The 23,802-nt window shown below is 55.1% G+C and overlaps 1 protein-coding gene across 10 annotated transcripts in view; it reads left to right on the forward strand.

The window, feature by feature from the left end:
• The window catches only part of PLCB1 (phospholipase C beta 1), a 3,004,223-nt gene that overhangs the window by 1,190,161 nt on the left and 1,790,260 nt on the right, over window positions 1–23,802 (forward strand). The gene's annotated exons all lie outside the window — the stretch shown is intronic.

The following is a 23,802-nucleotide window of genomic DNA, read 5'->3' on the forward strand; positions in this document are numbered from 1 at the left end:
CTTCCATGCGGACAAACATCGCCGTGAGATGCTCGCTTTTAATGTGGGGAACAGTGTGTGGTTGAGCTCTCGTTTTCTCCCTAAACATTTGGTTCCTTCCAAATTGTCCCCAAGGTATTTTGTACCTTTCAAATTACTGTCCCCAGTGGGAACTACAGCAGTTTGGTTAGCATTACCACCTTCTTGGTCTCGGATTCACCCAGTATTTCACCTGTCACAGTTGAAGCTCTCTGTTAAAGACCGTTTCCAATGATCCATAAGACACAGACCTTCCCCGATAGTCACCAATACAGGGACTGAATATGAGGTGGCCAAGATCTGCAACTCTCGCTACCATAGGGGTCGCCTCCAATTCCTCATAGACTGGAAAGGTTACTCTCCAGCGGAAAGAACTTGGGAACATGCCTCTGATGTCCACACTCCTCTCCTGGTGCGATGATTCTTTCATCTTCACCTGGTGAAACCCGAGTCTCCACCCAGGAGGAGGGGGCATACCGTTACACCTTTTAGGCGATGGTGTTCTACAAAAGAAGGCTTTGTGGATCAATACAACGTTCCATCACACTGAGGACAGCCAATCCTGCCTATGCAAGTATCAGCAGTCTAGTCGTTCTACGTCCACAACGGACGTTGGTTGCAAGTCATGTGATCCCATTAAAACACCAGCGAAGCTCTCTTCGTCGCGTCACTACTGTTAGCAGAGACGCTCCGTAAGTTCTCATCCAGAGATATTCTGATTCCTCTGAACTTGCTTTCCTTCATCTTCTATGCTACCATCTTTATTGTTATTTCCCGCTATCTCAGAGCACCTTTGCAGCACCAGCCCTTCCCGACCTGCTTGAGTCCGCCCGTACTTCCGGGTCCTTCTGATCCAGCCGATCCTCTACTCCTCAGTCACTGATCGGGTGAATGCTTGAACCCACTCATTTCTAATACAGTGAGTTATCTCTTTCCTTACTCTGCATTTACTTTTCCCCAATACCTTTACTCACTCACCCCCATCTTGTAGGAACCTCTGGGATATCGATTCCAGGCAGTTTCCATTTCCAGGGTGTCTCTTCATCCCATCTAACGCCCTTTTCCTGTATTGGATATCCCGTAAGATCTTCCTACTTTAATTCCACCTCATTTGTTTTATCTCTCTCCTTTCACATACTCACCTATCGTTCTCCTTACTCTGTAGAGTCCAGGCTTCCGTACCACAGAGAATCCACGTGTGAAGAACTCCATCCACCTGAGGGGCGTTCATCCATATCGTTCAGGGTTTTCTTCCCCAGAGGGTTTCCCTGGGGTTCGCGCTCCTTCGCCCGCGGTTTGTTCTGTTGCGGTGGGGGAGCAGGGTCCTCAGGGAGTCTCTTGCTTTCTGCCCTTGCTGCTTAAGGACTGTCACACCGACCAGGTTAGTGCCATTTGTTGGATTACCCGAATTGAGCCTGTCTTTTTGCTCAGAATATAACAGTAACACATACATGTATGCATAAAACTCGTGGAACATGAGATTTGGTTCTTAACATCCAAAGCCACATCCAAGTGGATAACATTCATGTTGAGACTTTCCACCATTTTGATTTCCACGTGTTTACATTTTCCGCTTCAGATGTGATTTCACTACACATGTCATTGTCAAGATAGCCAGTAATTGCTGTTCTGTGATTTTAAATCACCCTTTCCCGTGCATAGCTTATATTTGTGAATCACTTTTCTTTGGCTAACATCAGTTTAGTTTGAATCTGTGCTTCAAGAGGTGCTCACACAATCCCAACTGACTGCCTGTTGGTTAGCCTTCAGAGCAGTGTGAATATCCCCACTGAATCGTGTAATTGCAGCTACCCTTTTAAAGGGACGTATTGAGAGATGGGCATCGCTTCGTTTAACTTATTGTACAATTCACCTCGTTTGTATATCGATCCATTTCAATACTGCACCATGTGCAGGCCGTTGTGTCTATCCCGCAGCCATTCAAATGTGGACTTTTCTGCATTGTTCAATATCACAAGAAAAAATCCAGACTAGCTTTATAAATAAGCAATTATTTCATAAGCTTGGAGAAAACAAATATAGCCATGCACTTTTATTTTTTATTTTTTACCGTGCTAAAGGTTATTAAACTGCACACTTCGTAGAATTTGCCCAACTAAAAATTGACAGTTGAAAGAAATTGACTGTCTGAAGATCCATAAAGTACCTGTTGGTGCTGGCAGCTCTGTTTAGCAGCATAGCAAAATGAAAGGACTGTGCCTTCAACTCCAATGTCTTCAATGCACCGATCTAGTGAAACTTTTACTTTTTGTAATTTGACATTGCTTGCATTAATATAACAAACTGCAAGACAACCAGAAATAAAATAAATAAATAAAGTTGATCAAAAAGGTGTGAATGATAATTACCATCACTGGTAATTATCATGCACACCTATAGTGTATTTACTGGAGGATACTGAAGGATATTAACATGTTCTAATGCAATGATGTCGTAGCTTACTAGTTAATACATAGGCAGCAAAGTACATAGGCAGTCACCCTAAGTTTAGTATACGCCAACACAGATAAAGAAGTAGGAATAGTTTTAAACTATCATTAGCAGGTTGCAGATTCCAACTTACAGGCCGATTCATGGAATAATTAGCGCGGCGCAAGTGGGCAAAAACGTGCGAATCGCAGTGGAATAGCGAAAATCGCAGTGCAAGTGCGAAAATCGCACGAAAAGCAGCGCACGTCGATTCATGGAAGGCCGTGCGCGAGAAAACCAGCGGATGTGCGATAAAAAAGTGCGCGGCGCACGTTGGCGCACGTTGGCGCACAGGCCATCTAACAGCGTGCGCCAGGTCACAGCGAAAATCGCACAGGCCACAGCGAAATTCGCACATAGCGCAGCGCACGCAATAAAAGTAGGCGGAACACGGGCGTAACACTCGGAATGGGGAACAACTTGCCAAAACGTGGGCGTCACGGGGGAAGTACAGGGCACAAGTGCGCGGAACGCCCACACGCTCGCCTACAACACGTATTCATGGAATAGAATAGGGGAAAAAAGCGCACGCTCAAACCAGCGCACAGGCACAAACACGACCGCCACAAGAAAGGAGGCGGTAGCGTCTCTGCGGCTGTAAGAAATGTGCGCCAAAAGGTGCTCCAACAAATAGCACCTATATACTGCCATGATGAATGTCCCATACTGTGGCCCTCCAGGAAAAATGACGTGCAAAGGGGTACCCACAAACACGGACACCCGCTGACAAAAAATACGTGTGCATGTATACCGGGGTGCGCGGGAAGTGTCACACGCGATTTGCAGGGTACGTGCATCACAGGGGTTCGCGTGAAGTTATTCACGCGATCGGGCCTGGGGGAGCGGGCTACGTGTATTACAGGGGTTCGCGTGAAGTTCCTCACGCGATCGGGCCTGGGGGAGCGGGCTACGTGTATTACAGGGGTTCGCGTGAAGTTCCTCACGCGATCGGGCCTGGGGGAGCGGGCTACGTGTATTACAGGGGTTTGTGTGAAGTTCCTCACGCGATCGGGCCTGGGGGAGCGGGCTACGTGTATTTCAGGGGTTCGCGTGAAGTTCCACACGCGATCGGGCCTGGGGGAGCGGGCTACGTGTATTACAGGGGTTCGCGTGAAGTTCCTCACGCGATCGGGCCTGGGGGAGCGTGCTACGTGTATTTCAGGGGTTCGCGTGAAGTTTCACACGCGAATAGCCTGGGGACGTGAATTTGAGGGGTGCGCGGGAAGTTCCACACGCGATCGGGCCTGGGGGAGCGGGCTAGGTGTATTACAGGGGTTCGCGTGAAGTTCCTCACGCGATCGGGCCTGGGGGAGCGGGCTACGTGTATTTCAGGTGTTCGCGTGAAGTTCCACACGCGATCGGGCCTGGGGGAGCGGGCTACGTGTATTACAGGGGTTCGCGTGAAGTTCCTCACGCGATCGGGCCTGGGGGAGCGTGCTACGTGTATTTAAGGGGTTCGCGTGAAGTTCCTCACGCGATCGGGCCTGGGGGAGCGTGCTACGTGTATTTCAGGGGTTCACGTGAAGTTTCACACGCGATCGGGCCTGGGGGAGCGTGCTACGTGTATTTCAGGGGTTCACGTGAAGTTTCACACGCGAATAGCCTGGGCGCGTGAATTTGAGGGGTGCGCGGGAAGTTCCTCACGCGATCGGGCCTGGGGGAGCGTGCTACGTGTATTTCAGGGGTTCGCGTGAAGTTCCTCACGCGATCGGGCCTGGGGGAGCGTGCTACGTGTATTTCAGGGGTTCGCGTGCAGTTCCTCACGCGATCGGGCATGGGGGAGCGTGCTACGTGTATTTCAGGGGTTCACGTGAAGTTTCACACGCGAATAGCCTGGGCGCGTGAATTTGAGGGGTGCGCGGGAAGTTCCTCACGCGATCGGGCCTGGGGGAGCGGGCTACGTGTATTACAGGGGTTCGGAAGTTCCACACGCGAATAGCCTGGGCGCGTGTATTTCAGGGGTGCGCGGGGAGTTCCACACGCGAATAGCCTGGGCCCGTGCATTTCAGGGGTGCGCGGGAAGTTCCACACGCGAATAGCCTGGGCGCGTGTATTTCAGGGGTGCGCGGGAAGTTTTACACGCGAATAGCCTGGGCGCGTGTATTTCAGGGGTGCGCGGGAAGTTTTACACGCGAATAGCCTGGGCGCGTGTATTTCAGGGGTGCGCGGGAAGTTTTACACGCGATTTCTGCACGGTACGTGTATTTCAGGGGTGCCGGGGAGTCCCACATGTGATTTGACAGTGTGGGTCCTCCCAGGTGTACCCAGTACACCCTCCACGGCCCCTGCAGGCAGCCCACACCACAGGGGACTACCCTGCATCCCTGGTCATGTCCCGCAGGCAGCCCACCCAACATGGGCATGCCCCCCAGCAAAGGCACATGTCTCCTTGAACTAATGAACACCAACACATGTCCCCTTGCACCCCCACCCCCCAGCCACCAGGGTCACCCTCCACCAGGGCCCCACTCATGTCTCCCACCACCCCCACCCCCCAGCACTGTGGGGCACCTGCCAGCAGGCCCCCACCCATGTCCAACTCATGTCTCCCACCACCCCCACCCCCCAGCCACCAGGGTCACCCTCCACCAGGGCCCCACTCATGTCTCCCACCACCCCCACCCCCCAGCACTGTGGGGCACCTGCCAGTAGGCCCCCACCCATGTCCAACTCATGTCTCCCACCACCCCCACCCCCCAGCCACCAGGGTCACCCTCCACCAGGGCCCCACTCATGTCTCCCACCACCCCCACCCCCCAGCCACCAGGGTCACCCTCCACCAGGGCCCCACTCATGTCTCCCACCACCCCCACCCCCCAGCACTGTGGGGCACCTGCCAGCAGGCCCCCACCCATGTCCAACTCATGTCTCCCACCACCCCCACCCCCCAGCACTGTGGGGCACCTGCCAGTAGGCCCCCACCCATGTCCAACTCATGTCTCCCACCACCCCCACCCCCCAGCACTGTGGGGCACCTGCCAGTAGGCCCCCACCCATGTCCAACTCATGTCTCCCACCACCCCCACCCCCCAGCACTGTGGGGCACCTGCCAGTAGGCCCCCACCCATGTCCAACTCATGTCTCCCACCACCCCCACCACCCAGCACTGTGGGGCACCTGCCAGCAGGCCCCCACCCATGTCCAACTCATGTCACCCACCACCCCCACACCCCAGCAGTGCAGGGTCACCCTCCAGCAGGCCCCCACTCATGTCTACCACCACCCCCATCCCCCAGCAGTGCAGGGTCACCCTCCACCAGGGCCCCACTCATGTCTCCCACCACCCCCACACCCCAGCAGTGCAGGGTCACCCTCCACCAGGCCCCCACTCATGTCTACCACCACCCCCACCCCCCAGCCACCAGGGTCACCCTCCACCAGGCCCCCACTCATGTCCCCTATCACCCCCAGCCACCAGGGTCACCCTCCACCAGGCCCCCACTCATGTCTCCCACCACCCCCACCCCCCAGCACTGTGGGGCACCTGCCAGTAGGCCCCCACCCATGTCCAACTCATGTCTCCCACCACCCCCACCCCCCAGCCACCAGGGTCACCCTCCACCAGGGCCCCACTCATGTCTCCCACCACCCCCACCCCCCAGCACTGTGGGGCACCTGCCAGTAGGCCCCCACCCATGTCCAACTCATGTCTCCCACCACCCCCACCCCCCAGCCACCAGGGTCACCCTCCACCAGGGCCCCACTCATGTCTCCCACCACCCCCACCCCCCAGCACTGTGGGGCACCTGCCAGCAGGCCCCCACCCATGTCCAACTCATGTCTCCCACCACCCCCACCCCCCAGCACTGTGGGGCACCTGCCAGCAGTCCCCCACCCATGTCCAACTCATGTCCCCCACCACCCCCACCCCCCAGCACTGTGGGGCACCTGCCAGTAGGCCCCCACCCATGTCCAACTCATGTCCCCCACCACCCCCACCCCCCAGCACTGTGGGGCACCTGCCAGTAGGACCCCACCCATGTCCAACTCATGTCACCCACCACCCCCACCCCCCAGCCACCAGGGGCAGCCTCCACCAGGCCCCCACTCATGTCTCCCACCACCCCCACCCCCCAGCAGTGCAGGCTCAACCTCCACCAGGCCCCCACTCATGTCCCCCTGCACCCCCACCCCCCTGCCACCATGTGCAGCCCCCACCAGGTCCTCACAATCCCCAATTATGTGCGTAATGGTCAGCCTCCACAGCCAAAAAGCCCTACCAAGTAACCCATTCACCCACATGGAAATGGAAATCACATGTTACACCCCCAATGTACATGAAGCAAATGAACCCATGTCCGTCACACACATATTTTCAAATTGAATGGGAAAACACACAACATGACATGCATGAAACCAATGAGATGAAACCACACAGTGAACAATGGAAAAAAAAATGTATTGAAAAAAATACAAATGCCAAAGAAAGAAAACTAACTACAATGTAAATGTGAAAAAATAAGCTGCATGTCCGCATAATAACACAAAACTAGAAAATCAAATCAAAAAAATTATGTCCAAAGTGAAATGTAAAAACTCTCCATGCAACAAAGAACTATGTACAAAAATAACAAGGGTCCATCATCACAACTGAACTAAGGAAACCTCCTAAAAAACCTACCTAAATATCAACTATATACAAAAAGTGGAGCAGTGTCCGTCGACTCCAAATAATAATAAGAACGAAAGGAAACCTAAAACTAAAGAACTATATACAAAGGCGGCGGGCAAGTCCAGCGGCTCACTCTGTGGTGTTCCGGGCCAGGGCATCATCGAACTCCTGTTCGATGTCCCGGAGGCGGTCCAGTTCCATGGCCCCGAGGGTCCGCAGGGACGACGCCGTGTCCTCCTCCAACCCCCTGCGGATTGCCTCGAGGCACTCGGCCCGCCTCAGGGCCCTCCGCATGGAGTTCTCCGCCCTGACCATTGTGAGCCGCGCCTCTTCCGCCCGCCGCCGCTCCGCACCTATGGCGTGGCCCAACCGCTGCCACACGGAAGACACTCTCTGTCCTGGGTCCTCCTGCCCTCCGGCCGATGCCTGCCCCTCCGATGTCGAAGGCCCCGAGCCTTCATGGCTCCCACCATCTTGCTGCTGCTGCTGCTCTGCCTCTGCCCGTGCACTGCCTCCTGCTGCCTGCACATCCTCCGCCGGCTGGGGTGCACCTGTTGATGTGGCCACCCCTGCTGGACGTCCGACTCCCGACTGTGGCAGGGATGCCTCCTCCACCAGCCTGGCCGCACTGTCAGAGGCAGCTCCACAGGGCACCCAGGTGACTGATGGGTGGGAAGATGGCACAGAGGACGACTGGCGCGTAGGGGGTCCAGTTGAGGAGGGGGTCGGAGCAAGCCCCATCAGACAGCGGAATCCGGCCTGGGTGACCTGTCCCAGCAGGCTGACGTGGTCAACGAGCCATTCGAGATGACGTGCAGTCTCTCCATGAAAAGACTGCAGGTCACCTCGCATGGCCCGTTGACGCAACGCCACACCAGCCAGGACAGGCTCAACCCGGACCTGGATGGCCACGTCCGCAGGCAGAGGAAGGCCAGTTGACGTCAGCTCATCCCCTGCCTGAAAACGGGTCTGGACGTAGGCATCCCTGCTGGTGCAAGATGATGCAGGGACAGGATCGGGGACAGGATTGCACACAGGCACCTCCGCGGCCGCCTGTGCTGCCTCCTGTCCCTGGTCCTGCACTGCACCACTAGCACCAGTGGGATCCCCACCTCCAGACCCTGTCTCTGGTGCTTGCGCGGCCCCCTCCTCCACCAAACCCCCCACCAACCTGGATGACTCCGTGCCATCTTCCCCTGTTGGGCCCTGTGGGGTCCCAGCTGCCCCTTCTGCTGCCGAGGAGTCCAACTGCAACCTCCGCCTCTTGGACCTCCCCCCGGCAGCTGCGGCCTGGGACGCGGCACCGGACTCCTCACTCCCCGACGAGATGACAACACGGGAGGGGAGCCGGGCCTTGCGTCTCCGGCTGGCGGTCGGATCCCCGCCGCTGTGCTCCACAGCACCTTCTCCGCCCTCTTCATCAGTTGACGCTGCAGACAGGGAGAAACAAAACACAGGCATCAGGGCACTGTACAATGGACACATACACGCACGACAGTTGCACATGAGTGGCATTGGCAAACCTCAGACATGTCATCACAATCCCCAACACACATGTCATTGCAACTGGCACACATGAGCCATACCACAGCCATATCGCAACTGCCACCACCATCCCTACACATACAACAGCATCAGCAGCCAAAGGGGAGCCATACATCACATGCAACACAGGAAGTGCACCACACATGTACACACACCACCACACTTGCATGCATGTCTACACCTCTGCCAAGTGTCGCACTGTTCAGACGGGCATCCATGTCACATCTGCCAATCAGGCTTCCACATACCGCTGTCACATGCATCCATGTAGCATCACTGTTGCACCTTTGACAAATACACACACATGCACATGTACACAGTGCTCATACATGCAGCCGAAAACAACATACATGCCTGACATCACGGACATGTCTACTTACATACACATTCATCCAAACATGTGTGCACGCACAACTGCATTTGCCATGCAAGCCCACACACACAAGCACCATCCATGTCTCACACATTACAGCCCTCGCATGTGTCAGCCCCACGGCCCTGTACACCCCCACCCATACTCCACCCCATACAAACAGATGTGCAACCGGCACAATGGGGAATGATCACCACACGCCCTGCTCACAACCAGGATGCATGTACACTCACCGCTCGACTCCAGACGGCTCTGCTTCTCTAGGACCTGGACGTGGAGCGCTGGGGATATGCGTTCCAGGACCCCCATCTGTTCTTCCGACAAGTGGCCCCGGCGCCCCTTGGCATCCGCTGCCTTCAAGAGGCGCCGGGCCTTGTTCAGGGTCCTGGACCTGAAGTCCTCCCAGCGCTTCCTGACATGTTGTAAGTCCCGGACTGCCACCCCCTCCGCGTTGATGGCAGTCACGATGTCAGTCCAGATCCGAGTCCGTCCTTCCTTGTCGGCGCGGGAACTTCCAAAGAGGGCATCATACTGCCCCAGGACTTGCTCCACCAGGACACCAACTTCGGTGGCACTGAAGCTGGTGCCCCTCTGCCTCTCTGGCCGGGGGTTGTCAGTGGTCACAGATGGTGTTAGCCCCGACATGACAACCCCAGAGGCAGGAGTGGGTGGGCAACTGGGTCCTGGGGCTGGGATGTGGAGCGATGGAATTCCAGTCGGGAGTCTTCTGTTCCAGCAGGGGTGGTCACAGCAACAGCACCCCTGGCTGATGTGCAGGCAGCAAATGGCAGTGCACGTGGGCAGCAGGCAGTCAGGCAGCAGCAGATAGCAGGTGGGAGCGTGCTCGGGGCTCTGGGGGGCAGTAATTCGGCCTTCTGGGCAGGAGCGTGGTCTCCCGTGTGCTCACGCGTGGCCAGCTTGGTACGGAGTGAATTGGCACGTGAAAATCCTGCACGTCAGCGTGAAAACCGAGGAAAGGCCCTTAGCGCGTAAGCGCGTCAGCACGCATACGCGATTCCATTGGACCAAAGGCCCTTAGCGCGTAAGCGCGTCAGCACGCATACGCGATTCCATTGGACCAAAGGCCCTCAGCGCTTAGGCGCGTCTGTGACGTGACCCGCACGGGTGTTTCCCACACAGCACGTGATGACAGAGCACACGTGGAAAGACTGCACGTCAGAGTCTCATCGCGTGTAATTGGACAAAAGTGCGTGTACACGCGATTGGCCTATGTACGTGTATATGAGGTGTGCGCGGACACTTACACACGCAAGTACGTCAGCGCACCTGTATCCCGGTGTACGGCCATTTCCACCAATCACACGCAATGAGACTCTGACGTGCAGTCTTTCCACGTGTGCTGTCATCACGTGCTGTGTGGGAAACACCCGTGCGGGTCACGTCACAGACGCGCCTACGCGCTGAGGGCCTTTGGTCCAATGGAATCGCGTATGCGTGCTGACGCGCTTACGCGCTAAGGGCCTTTCCTCGGTTTTCACGCTGACGTGCAGGATTTTCACGTGCCAATTCACTCCGTACCAAGCTGGCCACGCGTGAGCACACGGGAGACCACGCTCCTGCCCAGAAGGCCGAATTACTGCCCCCCAGAGCCCCGAGCACGCTCCCACCTGCTATCTGCTGCTGCCTGACTGCCTGCTGCCCACGTGCACTGCCATTTGCTGCCTGCACATCAGCCAGGGGTGCTGTTGCTGTGACCACCCCTGCTGGAACAGAAGACTCCCGACTGGAATTCCATCGCTCCACAGCCCAGCCCCAGGACCCAGTTGCCCACCCACTCCTGCCACTGGGGTTGTCATGTCGGGGCTAACACCATCTGCGACCACTGACAACCCCCGGCCAAAGAGGCAGAGGGGCACCAGCTTCAGTGCCACCGAAGTTGGTGTCCTGGTGGAGCAAGTCCTGGGGCAGTATGATGCCCTCTTTGGAAGTTCCCGCGCCGACAAGGAAGGACGGACTCGGATCTGGACTGACATCGTGACTGCCATCAACGCGGAGGGGGTGGCAGTCCGGGACTTACAACATGTCAGGAAGCGCTGGGAGGACTTCAGGTCCAGGACCCTGAACAAGGCCCGGCGCCTCTTGAAGGCAGCGGATGCCAAGGGGCGCCGGGGCCACTTGTCGGAAGAACAGATGGGGGTCCTGGAACGCATATCCCCAGCGCTCCACGTCCAGGTCCTAGAGAAGCAGAGCCGTCTGGAGTCGAGCGGTGAGTGTACATGCATCCTGGTTGTGAGCAGGGCGTGTGGTGATCATTCCCCATTGTGCCGGTTGCACATCTGTTTGTATGGGGTGGAGTATGGGTGGGGGTGTACAGGGCCGTGGGGCTGACACATGCGAGGGCTGTAATGTGTGAGACATGGATGGTGCTTGTGTGTGTGGGCTTGCATGGCAAATGCAGTTGTGCGTGCACACATGTTTGGATGAATGTGTATGTAAGTAGACATGTCCGTGATGTCAGGCATGTATGTTGTTTTCGGCTGCATGTATGAGCACTGTGTACATGTGCATGTGTGTGTATTTGTCAAAGGTGCAACAGTGATGCTACATGGATGCATGTGACAGCGGTATGTGGAAGCCTGATTGGCAGATGTGACATGGATGCCCGTCTGAACAGTGCGACACTTGGCAGAGGTGTAGACATGCATGCAAGTGTGGTGGTGTGTGTACATGTGTGGTGCACTTCCTGTGTTGCATGTGATGTATGGCTCCCCTTTGGCTGCTGATGCTGTTGTATGTGTAGGGATGGTGGTGGCAGTTGCGATATGGCTGTGGTATGGCTCATGTGTGCCAGTTGCAATGACATGTGTGTTGGGGATTGTGATGACATGTCTGAGGTTTGCCAATGCCACTCATGTGCAACTGTCATGCGTGTATGTGTCCATTGTACAGTGCCCTGATGCCTGTGTTTTGTTTCTCCCTGTCTGCAGCGTCAACTGATGAAGAGGGCGGAGAAGGTGCTGTGGAGCACAGCGGCGGGGATCCGACCGCCAGCCGGAGACGCAAGGCCCGGCTCCCCTCCCGTGTTGTCATCTCGTCGGGGAGTGAGGAGTCCGGTGCCGCGTCCCAGGCCGCAGCTGCCGGGGGGAGGTCCAAGAGGCGGAGGTTGCAGTTGGACTCCTCGGCAGCAGAAGGGGCAGCTGGGACCCCACAGGGCCCAACAGGGGAAGATGGCACGGAGTCATCCAGGTTGGTGGGGGGTCTGGTGGAGGAGGAGGCCGTGCAAGCACCAGAGACGGGGTCTGGAGGTGGGGATCCCACTGGTGCTAGTGGTGCAGTCCAGGACCAGGGACAGGAGGCAGCACAGGCGGCCGCGGAGGTGCCTGTGTGCAATCCTGTCCCCGATCCTGTCCCTGCATCATCTTGCACCAGCAGGGATGCCTACGTCCAGACCCGTTTTCAGGCAGGGGATGAGCTGACATCAACTGGCCTTCCTCTGCCTGCGGACGTGGCTATCCAGGTCCGGGTTGAGCCTGTCCTGGCTGGTGTGGCGTTGCGTCAACGGGCCATGCGAGGTGACCTGCAGTCTTTTCATGGAGAGACTGCACGTCATCTCGAATGGCTCGTTGACCACGTCAGCCTGCTGGGACAGGTCACCCAGACCGGATTCCTCCGTCTGATGGGGCTTGTTCCGACCCCCTCCTCAACTGGACCCCCTACGCGCCAGTCGTCCTCTGTGCCATCTTCCCACCCATCAGTCACCTGGGTGCCCTGTGGAGCTGCCTCTGACAGTGCGGCCAGGCTGGTGGAGGAGGCATCCCTGCCACAGTCGGGAGTCGGACGTCCAGCAGGGGTGGCCACATCAACAGGTGCACCCCAGCCGGCGGAGGATGTGCAGGCAGCAGGAGGCAGTGCACGGGCAGAGGCAGAGCAGCAGCAGCAGCAAGATGGTGGGAGCCATGAAGGCTCGGGGCCTTCGACATCGGAGGGGCAGGCATCGGCCGGAGGGCAGGAGGACCCAGGACAGAGAGTGTCTTCCGTGTGGCAGCGGTTGGGCCACGCCATAGGTGCGGAGCGGCGGCGGGCGGAAGAGGCGCGGCTCACAATGGTCAGGGCGGAGAACTCCATGCGGAGGGCCCTGAGGCGGGCCGAGTGCCTCGAGGCTATCCGCAGGGGTTTGGAAGAGGACACGGCGTCGTCCCTGCGGACCCTCGGGGCCATGGAACTGGACCGCCTCCGGGACATCGAACAGGAGTTCGATGATGCCCTGGCCCGGAACACCACAGAGTGAGCCGCTGGACTTGCCCGCCGCCTTTGTATATAGTTCTTTAGTTTTAGGTTTCCTTTGTTTTTTCTTATGATTTGGAGTCGACGGACACTGCTCCACTTTTTGTATATAGTTGATATTTAGGTAGGTTTTTTAGGAGGTTTCCTTAGTTCTGTTGTGATGATGGACCCTTGTTATTTTTGTACATAGTTCTTTGTTGCACGGAGAGTTTTGACATTTGACTTTGGACAAAATTTTTTGGATTAGATTTTCTAGTTTTGTGTTTTTATGCGGACATGCAGCTTCTTTTTTCACATTTACATTGTAGTTAGTTTTCTTTCTTTAGCATTCGTATTTTTTTCTAATACATTTTTTTTTACATTGTTCACTGTGTGGTTTCATCTCATTGGTTTCATGCATGTCATGTTGTGTGTTTTCCCATTCAATTGGAAAATATGTGTGTGACGGACATGGGTTCATTTGCTTCATGAACATTGGGGGTGTAACATGTGATTTCCATTTCCATGTGGGTGAATGGGTTACTTGGTAGGGCTTTTTGGCTGTGGAGGCTGACCATTACGCACATTGTGAGGACCTGGTGGGGGCTGCACATGGTGGCTGGGGGGTGGGGGTGGTGGGAGACATGAGTGGGGGCCTGGTGGAGGCTGCCCCTGCACTGCTGGGGGGTGGGGGTGGTGGGAGACATGAGTGGGGGCCTGGTGGAGGGTGACCCTGGTGGCTGGGGGGTGGGGGTGGTGGGTGACATGAGTGGGGGCCTGGTGGAGGCTGCCCCTGCACTGCTGGGGGGTGGGGGTGGTGGGAGACATGAGTGGGGGCCTGGTGGAGGGTGACCCTGCACTGCTGGGGTGTGGGGGTGGTGGGAGACATGAGTGGGGGCCTGGTGGAGGGTGACCCTGGTGGCTGGGGGGTGGGGGTGGTGGGAGACATGAGTGGGGGCCTGGTGGAGGGTGCCCCTGGTGGCGGGGGGTGGGGGTGGTGGTAGACATGAGTGGGGGCCTGGTGGAGGGTGCCCCTGCACTGCTGGGGGGTGGGGGTGGTGGGAGACATGAGTGGGGGCCTGGTGGAGGCTGCCCCTGGTGGCTGGGGGGTGGGGGTGGTGGGTGACATGAGTGGGGGCCTGGTGGAGGGTGACCCTGGTGGCTGGGGGGTGGGGGTGGTGGGTGACATGAGTGGGGGCCTGGTGGAGGGTGACCCTGGTGGCTGGGGGGTGGGGGTGGTGGGTGACATGAGTGGGGGCCTGGTGGAGGGTGACCCTGGTGGCTGGGGGGTGGGGGTGGTGGGTGACATGAGTGGGGGCCTGGTGGAGGGTGACCCTGGTGGCTGGGGGGTGGGGGTGGTGGGTGACATGAGTGGGGGCCTGGTGGAGGCTGCCCCTGCACTGCTGGGGGGTGGGGGTGGTGGGAGACATGAGTGGGGGCCTGGTGGAGGGTGACCCTGGTGGCTGGGGGGTGGGGGTGGTGGGTGACATGAGTGGGGGCCTGGTGGAGGGTGACCCTGGTGGCTGGGGGGTGGGGGTGGTGGGAGACATGAGTGGGGGCCTGGTGGAGGGTGACCCTGGTGGCTGGGGGGTGGGGGTGGTGGGTGACATGAGTGGGGGCCTGGTGGAGGCTGCCCCTGCACTGCTGGGGGGTGGGGGTGGTGGGAGACATGAGTGGGGGCCTGGTGGAGGGTGACCCTGGTGGCTGGGGGGTGGGGGTGGTGGGTGACATGAGTGGGGGCCTGGTGGAGGGTGACCCTGGTGGCTGGGGGGTGGGGGTGGTGGGTGACATGAGTGGGGGCCTGGTGGAGGCTGCCCCTGCACTGCTGGGGGGTGGGGGTGGTGGGAGACATGAGTGGGGGCCTGGTGGAGGGTGACCCTGGTGGCTGGGGGGTGGGGGTGGTGGGTGACATGAGTGGGGGCCTGGTGGAGGGTGACCCTGGTGGCTGGGGGGTGGGGGTGGTGGGAGACATGAGTGGGGGCCTGGTGGAGGCTGCCCCTGCACTGCTGGGGGGTGGGGGTGGTGGGAGACATGAGTGGGGGCCTGGTGGAGGGTGACCCTGGTGGCTGGGGGGTGGGGGTGGTGGGTGACATGAGTGGGGGCCTGGTGGAGGCTGCCCCTGCACTGCTGGGGGGTGGGGGTGGTGGGAGACATGAGTGGGGGCCTGGTGGAGGGTGAACCTGCACTGCTGGGGTGTGGGGGTGGTGGGAGACATGAGTGGGGGCCTGGTGGAGGGTGACCCTGGTGGCTGGGGGGTGGGGGTGGTGGGAGACATGAGTGGGGGCCTGGTGGAGGGTGCCCCTGGTGGCGGGGGGGTGGGGGTGGTGGTAGACATGAGTGGGGGCCTGGTGGAGGGTGCCCCTGCACTGCTGGGGGGTGGGGGTGGTGGGAGACATGAGTGGGAGCCTGGTGGAGGCTGCCCCTGGTGGCTGGGGGGTGGGGGTGGTGGGTGACATGAGTGGGGGCCTGGTGGAGGGTGACCCTGGTGGCTGGGGGGTGGGGGTGGTGGGTGACATGAGTGGGGGCCTGGTGGAGGGTGACCCTGGTGGCTGGGGGGTGGGGGTGGTGGGTGACATGAGTGGGGGCCTGGTGGAGGGTGACCCTGGTGGCTGGGGGGTGGGGGTGGTGGGTGACATGAGTGGGGGCCTGGTGGAGGGTGACCCTGCACTGCTGGGGGGTGGGGGTGGTGGGAGACATGAGTGGGGGCCTGGTGGAGGGTGACCCTGGTGGCTGGGGGGTGGGGGTGGTGGGTGACATGAGTGGGGGCCTGGTGGAGGGTGACCCTGGTGGCTGGGGGGTGGGGGTGGTGGGTGACATGAGTGGGGGCCTGGTGGAGGCTGCCCCTGCACTGCTGGGGGGTGGGGGTGGTGGGAGACATGAGTGGGGGCCTGGTGGAGGGTGACCCTGGTGGCTGGGGGTGGTGGGTGACATGAGTGGGGGCCTGGTGGAGGGTGACCCTGGTGGCTGGGGGGTGGGGGTGGTGGGAGACATGAGTGGGGGCCTGGTGGAGGCTGCCCCTGCACTGCTGGGGGGTGGGGGTGGTGGGAGACATGAGTGGGGGCCTGGTGGAGGGTGACCCTGGTGGCTGGGGGGTGGGGGTGGTGGGTGACATGAGTGGGGGCCTGGTGGAGGCTGCCCCTGCACTGCTGCGGGGTGGGGGTGGTGGGAGACATGAGTGGGGGCCTGGTGGAGGGTGACCCTGCACTGCTGGGGTGTGGGGGTGGTGGGAGACATGAGTGGGGGCCTGGTGGAGGGTGACCCTGGTGGCTGGGGGGTGGGGGTGGTGGGAGACATGAGTGGGGGCCTGGTGGAGGGTGCCCCTGGTGGCGGGGGGGTGGGGGTGGTGGTAGACATGAGTGGGGGCCTGGTGGAGGGTGCCCCTGCACTGCTGGGGGGTGGGGGTGGTGGGTGACATGAGTGGGGGCCTGGTGGAGGCTGCCCCTGGTGGCTGGGGGGTGGGGGTGGTGGGTGACATGAGTGGGGGCCTGGTGGAGGGTGACCCTGGTGGCTGGGGGGTGGGGGTGGTGGGTGACATGAGTGGGGGCCTGGTGGAGGCTGCCCCTGCACTGCTGGGGGGTGGGGGTGGTGGGAGACATGAGTGGGGGCCTGGTGGAGGGTGACCCTGGTGGCTGGGGGGTGGGGGTGGTGGGTGACATGAGTGGGGGCCTGGTGGAGGGTGACCCTGGTGGCTGGGGGGTGGGGGTGCAGGGGGACATGAGCAGGTGTGCAGGGTAGTCCCCTGTTTTGTGGGCTGCCTGCAGGGGCTGTGGAGGGTGTACAGGGAACACCTGTGAGGACCCACCCAGCCTAATTGCGTGTGATAATTCCCGCACACCCCTGTAATACACGTACCTGGCCAAATCGCATGTGAGAATTCCCGCGCACCCCTGTAATACACGTACCCAGCCGAATCGCGTGTAGAACTTCCCGTGTACCCCTGTAATACACGTACCCAGCCAAATCGCGTGTGATCATTCCCACATACCCCTGTAATACACGTACCCTGGCCAATCGCGTGTACAACTTCCCACGCACCCCTGTAATACACGTACCAAGCCAAATCGCGTGTGATAATTCCCACGCACCCCTGTAATACACGTACCTGGCCAAATCGCATGTGAGAATTCCCGCGCACCCCTGTAATACACGTACCCAGCCGAATCGCGTGTAGAACTTCCCGTGTACCCCTGTAATACACCTACCCAGCCAAATCGCGTGTGATAATTCCCGCGCACCCCTGGAATACACGTACCCAGCCAAATCGCGTGTGATAATTCCCGCGCACCCCTGGAATACACGTACCCAGCCAAATCGCGTGTGATAATTCCCGCGCACCCCTGTAATATACGTACCCAGCCAAATCGCGTGTGATAATTCCTGCGTACCCCTGTGATACACGTGCCCTGGCTAATCGCGTGTAAAACTTCACGCGTACCCCTGATATGCACGTTACCCGCTTTGCGTTCCTTGTTTGGCAGCCCTGTGGACTGGTCCAGGGTTAGCGCTGCCCTTTGCGATGATTTAGCGATTTTGATGGCTTTTCCTTGCGCGAGGGCGTTCTTGGGGGCGTTACTGGCGCTGCTGCAGGGTCGCTGCGATACTCTGTGCCACGGCTGGTTTGGGAGCCTGAAATCCATGAATACGCTGTGCGCGGAAATCGGTTTTAGCGCACGTGCCTGGCGCAGTCAATCGCACGCGGACACTCTGCGCCAGCCGCTTGCGACACTTTTCTGCGAAATTCTATGAATTACCCTGTTAATGTTATCGCCAGTTAAAAATTAAATTTACCAGTACAGTGGTATGAACAAACCCATGTGAGCAATCTACCTTAATAACTTAATAACAATTAGTGTTTCCATTTTGAATTGGTGCATTGCTTCTTAGAAGCCAATTCTTAATTTAAAAGTAATAATAATTAATAATTGGAATCTAGAAATCACATATTACCCAATATTTGTTTTGTTCAACACGTTTCACTCCTCTGATTCTTTTTTCATTTGGGAGGTGGGTGGTGGAATAGGAAAGGGGTAGACATCCTTGGAACGTTGATCTGCCATAATTTGCCTCGGCAATGTCCTTCTGTGTAAAGCAACCCCTTGCCATCTACAAGGCCGACAATTAGCCGGTCCGATAGTACAGCGAGTAGAGCGCTCGCTTTGACATCTGTGCAGAGCCTGCTCATGAAGGTTCAAATTCCAGCAGGGCCAAACTCAGCCTTTCATCCTTCCGAGATCGATAAATGAGCACCTCACACTGTGGGTAATAATAAGCAGCTCTCAGATGCCTGAGGGTTCGTAGCACTACATAAATGCTAAATTATTATTAATTAGAGCCAGCCTCTCCTGAACCCATGTGTGCTTCATTCCTACAGCCTGCTGCTTGTTAACATTCTTCATTAAGAAAGGGAACATGTATTCTTCCATGTTCATCAGTCGGCATACTCCAAACTGATCAGAGCATGATGTCAGTCAGATTTGCGAGTTCGTTCCACCTGTAGCAGTGTAATGTTATTTTATGTTATGATCATTTAGTTCCTAGCCGAATCACCGCCATAGTAATTCAAAAGCAGTGATGGCCATTTAATGGATATCGCGGCTGCCCTGTCTTTCTCAAGAGGTCTGGCAGACATATGCAACACAGTGGGCCTCATTACGAGGAGGGCAATAAGGGGTTAACGCCACCAGTAAAGGTGCCGGAGCCATTAACCCGGTACTGCCCTATTACAACGTCCCCTCGCGGGACCTGCTCTTTACGTCTGGTTTTACCAGACGTCCTTTGCGGGTCCCGCGAGGGGACAAGCATGCTAACAACGGCCCGTCATTAACGGGCCTGTTGTTGGCATGCTCCCCATTCACATTGAGCCCCTATGGGGCCCCTATGGGGCTCAAATGGGAATGGGGATTAATATTTACCGGGTCAAAGAAAAGGGCAATTACCGGGGACCCGGTAAAAATTCATTTCCAGCGGCAGCCGTGCCCTTAATAAGGGCACGGCTACCACCAGGATCCTAATCAGGCCCTGTAACTTTAAGACCTAACATGTCACTTTACAATGGTTTGTGCCAGGTTTACAACCTTAGTATTGCCCCAGTATACTATAAAGTCTCGGAGTCCACACGCATATAGAGCTGAAATGGATAAAATCTCTGAGGGGGAATTGTGGAAGGGAACACTAGATTTGGCGCATTCGGTGTCAGCGGGCCATGTTTCCCTGGCAACATTATTTAAGCTGGAGCGTAGTTTGCTTTTCTTTAGAATTCTCTCTGATTGAGGATAGACCTAGTTGAGTCGGTATGGCGAGAACAGTCGTTCTCTCTTTTAATCTGACCAGGTGTTGAAAGATTTATATACGGCATGCACAGCGCTTCATGTGAGAAGCGATTAGGAAATAGACCCACTTGAAAACTTAACACTAGTTAAACAATCCTTAAATAAGAAGTTGCATGTTATGTTATGTTATGCTACCAGCACTTATAAAGTGCACACTCACCAAAAAGGTATCATGGCGCTTAAGCAGGAAGAGCTAAAAAAGATATGATTTGAGAGACTGCCGGAATAGGAGATAGTCCTCAATGGCTCTCAAAGCCTGAGGGATAGAATTCCAAAGCTGAGCTGCAGCAACCGAAAAGGAGGGACAGCCAATACGGGCAGCCTTAAAACTGAGGATGGAAACGAGACAAGCATCGGCTGAGCAAAGTGCCCGAAAAGGGACATAAGGGCAGAACTTCTTCTGCAAATACTCAGCACCTAAACAATAGAAGGCGCAATGGACCAGAAAAAGGGCCTTAAACTGGCTAATGCTTTCAACTCATTTTTTCATAGAAAGATTGAGCTGATCCAGGACAAAATAGCACAACAATCCTCCACTGGTGCAAGCCCTGAAAAGGATTCTACTGGAGTAGAGAAGTTAGGAGTTCCCTCGGGAGGGGAACCTTTCTCCTTCTCTTTAGTTGAGGAAGACGTGGTGCTGTCATTGTTGGAAAATTTTTAGCGGACCAAATATACAATTTTTCCTACACTAGCATGCAATGCAAAAAAAGGCTTGACCCAGAGATTTCTTCCTTTATGACGGAGTTTATTAATAATTTGCTATCATCTGGATAAGTACCTAAGTCTCCTAAAAAATGTGTGATTATGCCTCCCCTGAAAAAGTCTAACTTAGATCCTGAAGACTTGCAGAATTACCAACCAGTGGCCGGCCTACTGTGGCCAGGGAAACTATTAGAGAAGATTTTAACACCTCAACAACAGGAATATGTAGATAGGGAATCCCTATTGGATCCCCTTCAGTCTGGCTTCCGACTGGGTTTTGGGACTGAGACTGCATTGATGACTGTGTGGGATGATCTGTTTGAGGTGGCAGGCCAAGGAGAGTTATCCCTACTGTTAATGATGGATCTCTCCTTGCGGCATTCGAAACAGTGGATCACTGTATCCTACTTGGACATCTTCGGATGATCGGAAACATCTCCGACCAAGCCATCAACTGGATTGATTCCTTCCAGTCAGAATGCCGGCAAAAGGTCAGTATGGGGAGGTTTTTCTGAAATTCCCTCCCACAAAAGTGTGAAATCCCACAGTGATCCTCACTCTCCCCCCTTCTTTTTAACTTATACCTGCACCCGTTGATGGACATACTGTAGAAGTACAAATTAAAACTCAGGTGTTGATCAAAATAGGGAATGTGGAGGAGACATTTAAGACAGTTGAACGATGCTTGGAAGAAGTCAAGGGGCGGAGGTCTTCTAACTGGCTCCTTCTTAATACCGGTAAGGTGGATTTAGCATTGTTTGAGCCCAAACACTTCCTGGAGGGCAGCAGGAGCCTTGGTTCACCTTGTTCCCTGGGTTCAGACTTATCATTTGCTCCTAAAAATAAAAAAAATCTAGGATGCATCTGGCAGGGAAATCTGGGGAGCGAAGCTCAGGTGAATGCTAAAGCGTAGTCAGTCTTTGGCACCTTATGCCTCCTAAGATAGACTCCCCCCGTGTATTCCGGCCAAGGGTCATGCATTGGTGGTAAGAGCCCTGGTAAACTCGCACCTTGATTACTGTAATGGGCTGCTGGCAGGCATCTCACTCACATAAGTTCAGAGCCTACACAAAGACCAAAACGCTGCAGTTAGATTGATCTTCTGAGTAAGGAAATCCTCCCTGATTTCAGGCTTGTGTAGATCCCTACGTCGGCTCATGTTAAAGGATTGCATTGATTTTAAATTTCTCTGTTTACTTGTGAAATGTGTAAATAAGCTTTCCCCAATGTACCTATCAGAAACAATACTCAGGTACCAAGCAATTTGTCCGTTTTGGTTAAGTGATAAATTGTTGCTGCAACCTCCCCCCTCAAATTGTTTACATAGGGGAGAACGTAGGTTTGCAATTTATGGAATAATCTTCAATTCGAAATTCGGGCCAATAAATCTCTGTCACTTTCGCAAAGTTTTAAAGACCCATTTGTTCAAGCAAGGAGATTCTAATATAGGAGTTTGGCTATCCCTTTGGGACTATTTTTATCCTCCAGTAATACATATTTTTGCTTTGTTCACTTGAGTGCGTTAAATTCAATCTGCGCCCAGATACAATTTGGTTCATTAGGTGTGCTATACAAATGAAAAGAAAACCTGAATGTGCTTCGCCACAGAAAGCCAGTGAAGCTGACTCAAAACTGTAGAAATGTGAGCAAGTCTAGGCATAGAAGTAGCATCTCATGCAGTCATATTCTGAAGAAGTTGGAGACACCGCAATAAATAGATGGGTTGTGCCAAAATCAAGGAATTGCAATAGTCCATGATAGACCAGGGATGACACCACAAAGGGCCGAAGATGAAAAGGGAGATAAGGCAGAACTTATATAAATGTTTAATCTGAAAATAACCTCACTGGCATATATAGCTAATCTGAGGTTTTACAGATAAAGAGACAGAAATGTTTACTTACAGATCCTTTACAGATGAAACAGGGGAGGGAAAGTACCCAAGGAAGGCAGCTTGAGGGAATAAGTCCAGAAGGCAGTAGCAGAAGGAGGACCCACCACATCATCTCGGTTTTTACACTATTGAATTTGAGTTAGTTGCTGCACCTCCATTCCCCATGGGCTCCAGACAGACTTGAAATCTGGTGGCTGTCTCGGGAATAGAGAGATCTGAGCGAACCAAGATTTGGGTGTCATCAGCATAGGAATAACTGCCGAAGCTGAGGGAGAAGATGAGCTTGGTTAGATGTTGAATGTAGATGTTAAATAGAATCGGGAAAATAGATGAACCTTAGGGAGCACTGCATATCAAACCAGTTAGTGAGGAATGAAACAGGGGAATAGACAGAGATTGAGTGCGATCTGAAAGAAAAGAAGGAAAGCACAAGAGAGCAGCACCAGAAAGACCGGTCAAGTAAGATGGTATGTTCAACAAAATAGAAAGTGGACTACAGGTCAAATAGCAATAATGCACCAACACCATCACGATCATAAAGATGTGTCAGGTCACCCATAACAGAGACCAGCATGCTCTCTGTGCCCCTTCCTGGATGGAAGCCACACTGGGAAGTATGGAAAACAGCAGAATCCTCAAGAAAGGAGCACAGTAGGGGGCCTTCTAGGACCTCTAAGAGATTCATAAGAAAGTGAAGAAGTGAGATAGGATGATAGTTAGCCGGGAGTAGGGTTTCCAGCGAAGGTTTTTTCAGAAGGGGGAGTTTATAAGGCTGGAATCTGACCAGTAGAGAGGAAGTTGTTGATGACCACTGTAATCTGTGGACCAATTCTGGGCAACATATCTTTCAGGATGGATAAAGGAATGGGGTTAATTTCAACTTAAGTGCTGCTGCCATAATTTCATCAAAAGAAAATACAGGAAACACAGACCACTGAGGGGCTAGCAAGGATGTCAGAGCTACATCTGCAAAGTCTAGAGACCTAAGGTCGGAAGAGAAAATAGCTTCACAAATCTTAACAATGTTTTCAACAAAATATGATGACAAAGATTTGCAAAGAGATTGTGTTGGCTGGACTGGCTCAAAGTGTGCTGCGGATAAAGAATGGACAATTTTAAAAAGCTCTTTGGGTTGATTAATAGAATGCATGTTTAACCACAAAAATGGCTTCATGATAACAGGATAGCACAGATAGTAAAGGTCTTTTAGCACTAGATTCATATTTTAGTTGCCATTTACACTCAGCTTGTCTTCAAAGAAGATGGTGTGCACACAGATGGTCTGAGTACCAGGGTTCAGAAACCCGAGTCTAAGATGTGGATGTTTTAAGAGGAGCAAGGGGGACACTGATGTAAATGCATGGGTGGACATGTTAAGGTCAATGGCTGGGCTGCTAGAGCAGGAGGCCTCTGGGTGGAAATAACATAAAGGGGTAGAGAACCCTAATCCCGACGAGAGGCAGGACAGAGCCTAGAAGCTGTTTTGTTCGAAGTCAGCATCCAAGAGAATGGGATAATAAAAGGATACGACCAAGCAATAGGGAGTACTTGGTGGATCATGGCAACAGGTTTGGAAGCAAAGATTAAATCTAAAGTTTTGCCCAAATAATGGGTA

The sequence above is a fragment of the Ambystoma mexicanum genome, chromosome 4q (genome assembly GCF_040938575.1).
Source record: "Ambystoma mexicanum isolate Mex_15411 chromosome 4q, UKY_AmexF1_1, whole genome shotgun sequence".
In the NCBI taxonomy this organism is placed as follows: Eukaryota; Metazoa; Chordata; class Amphibia; order Caudata; family Ambystomatidae; genus Ambystoma; species Ambystoma mexicanum.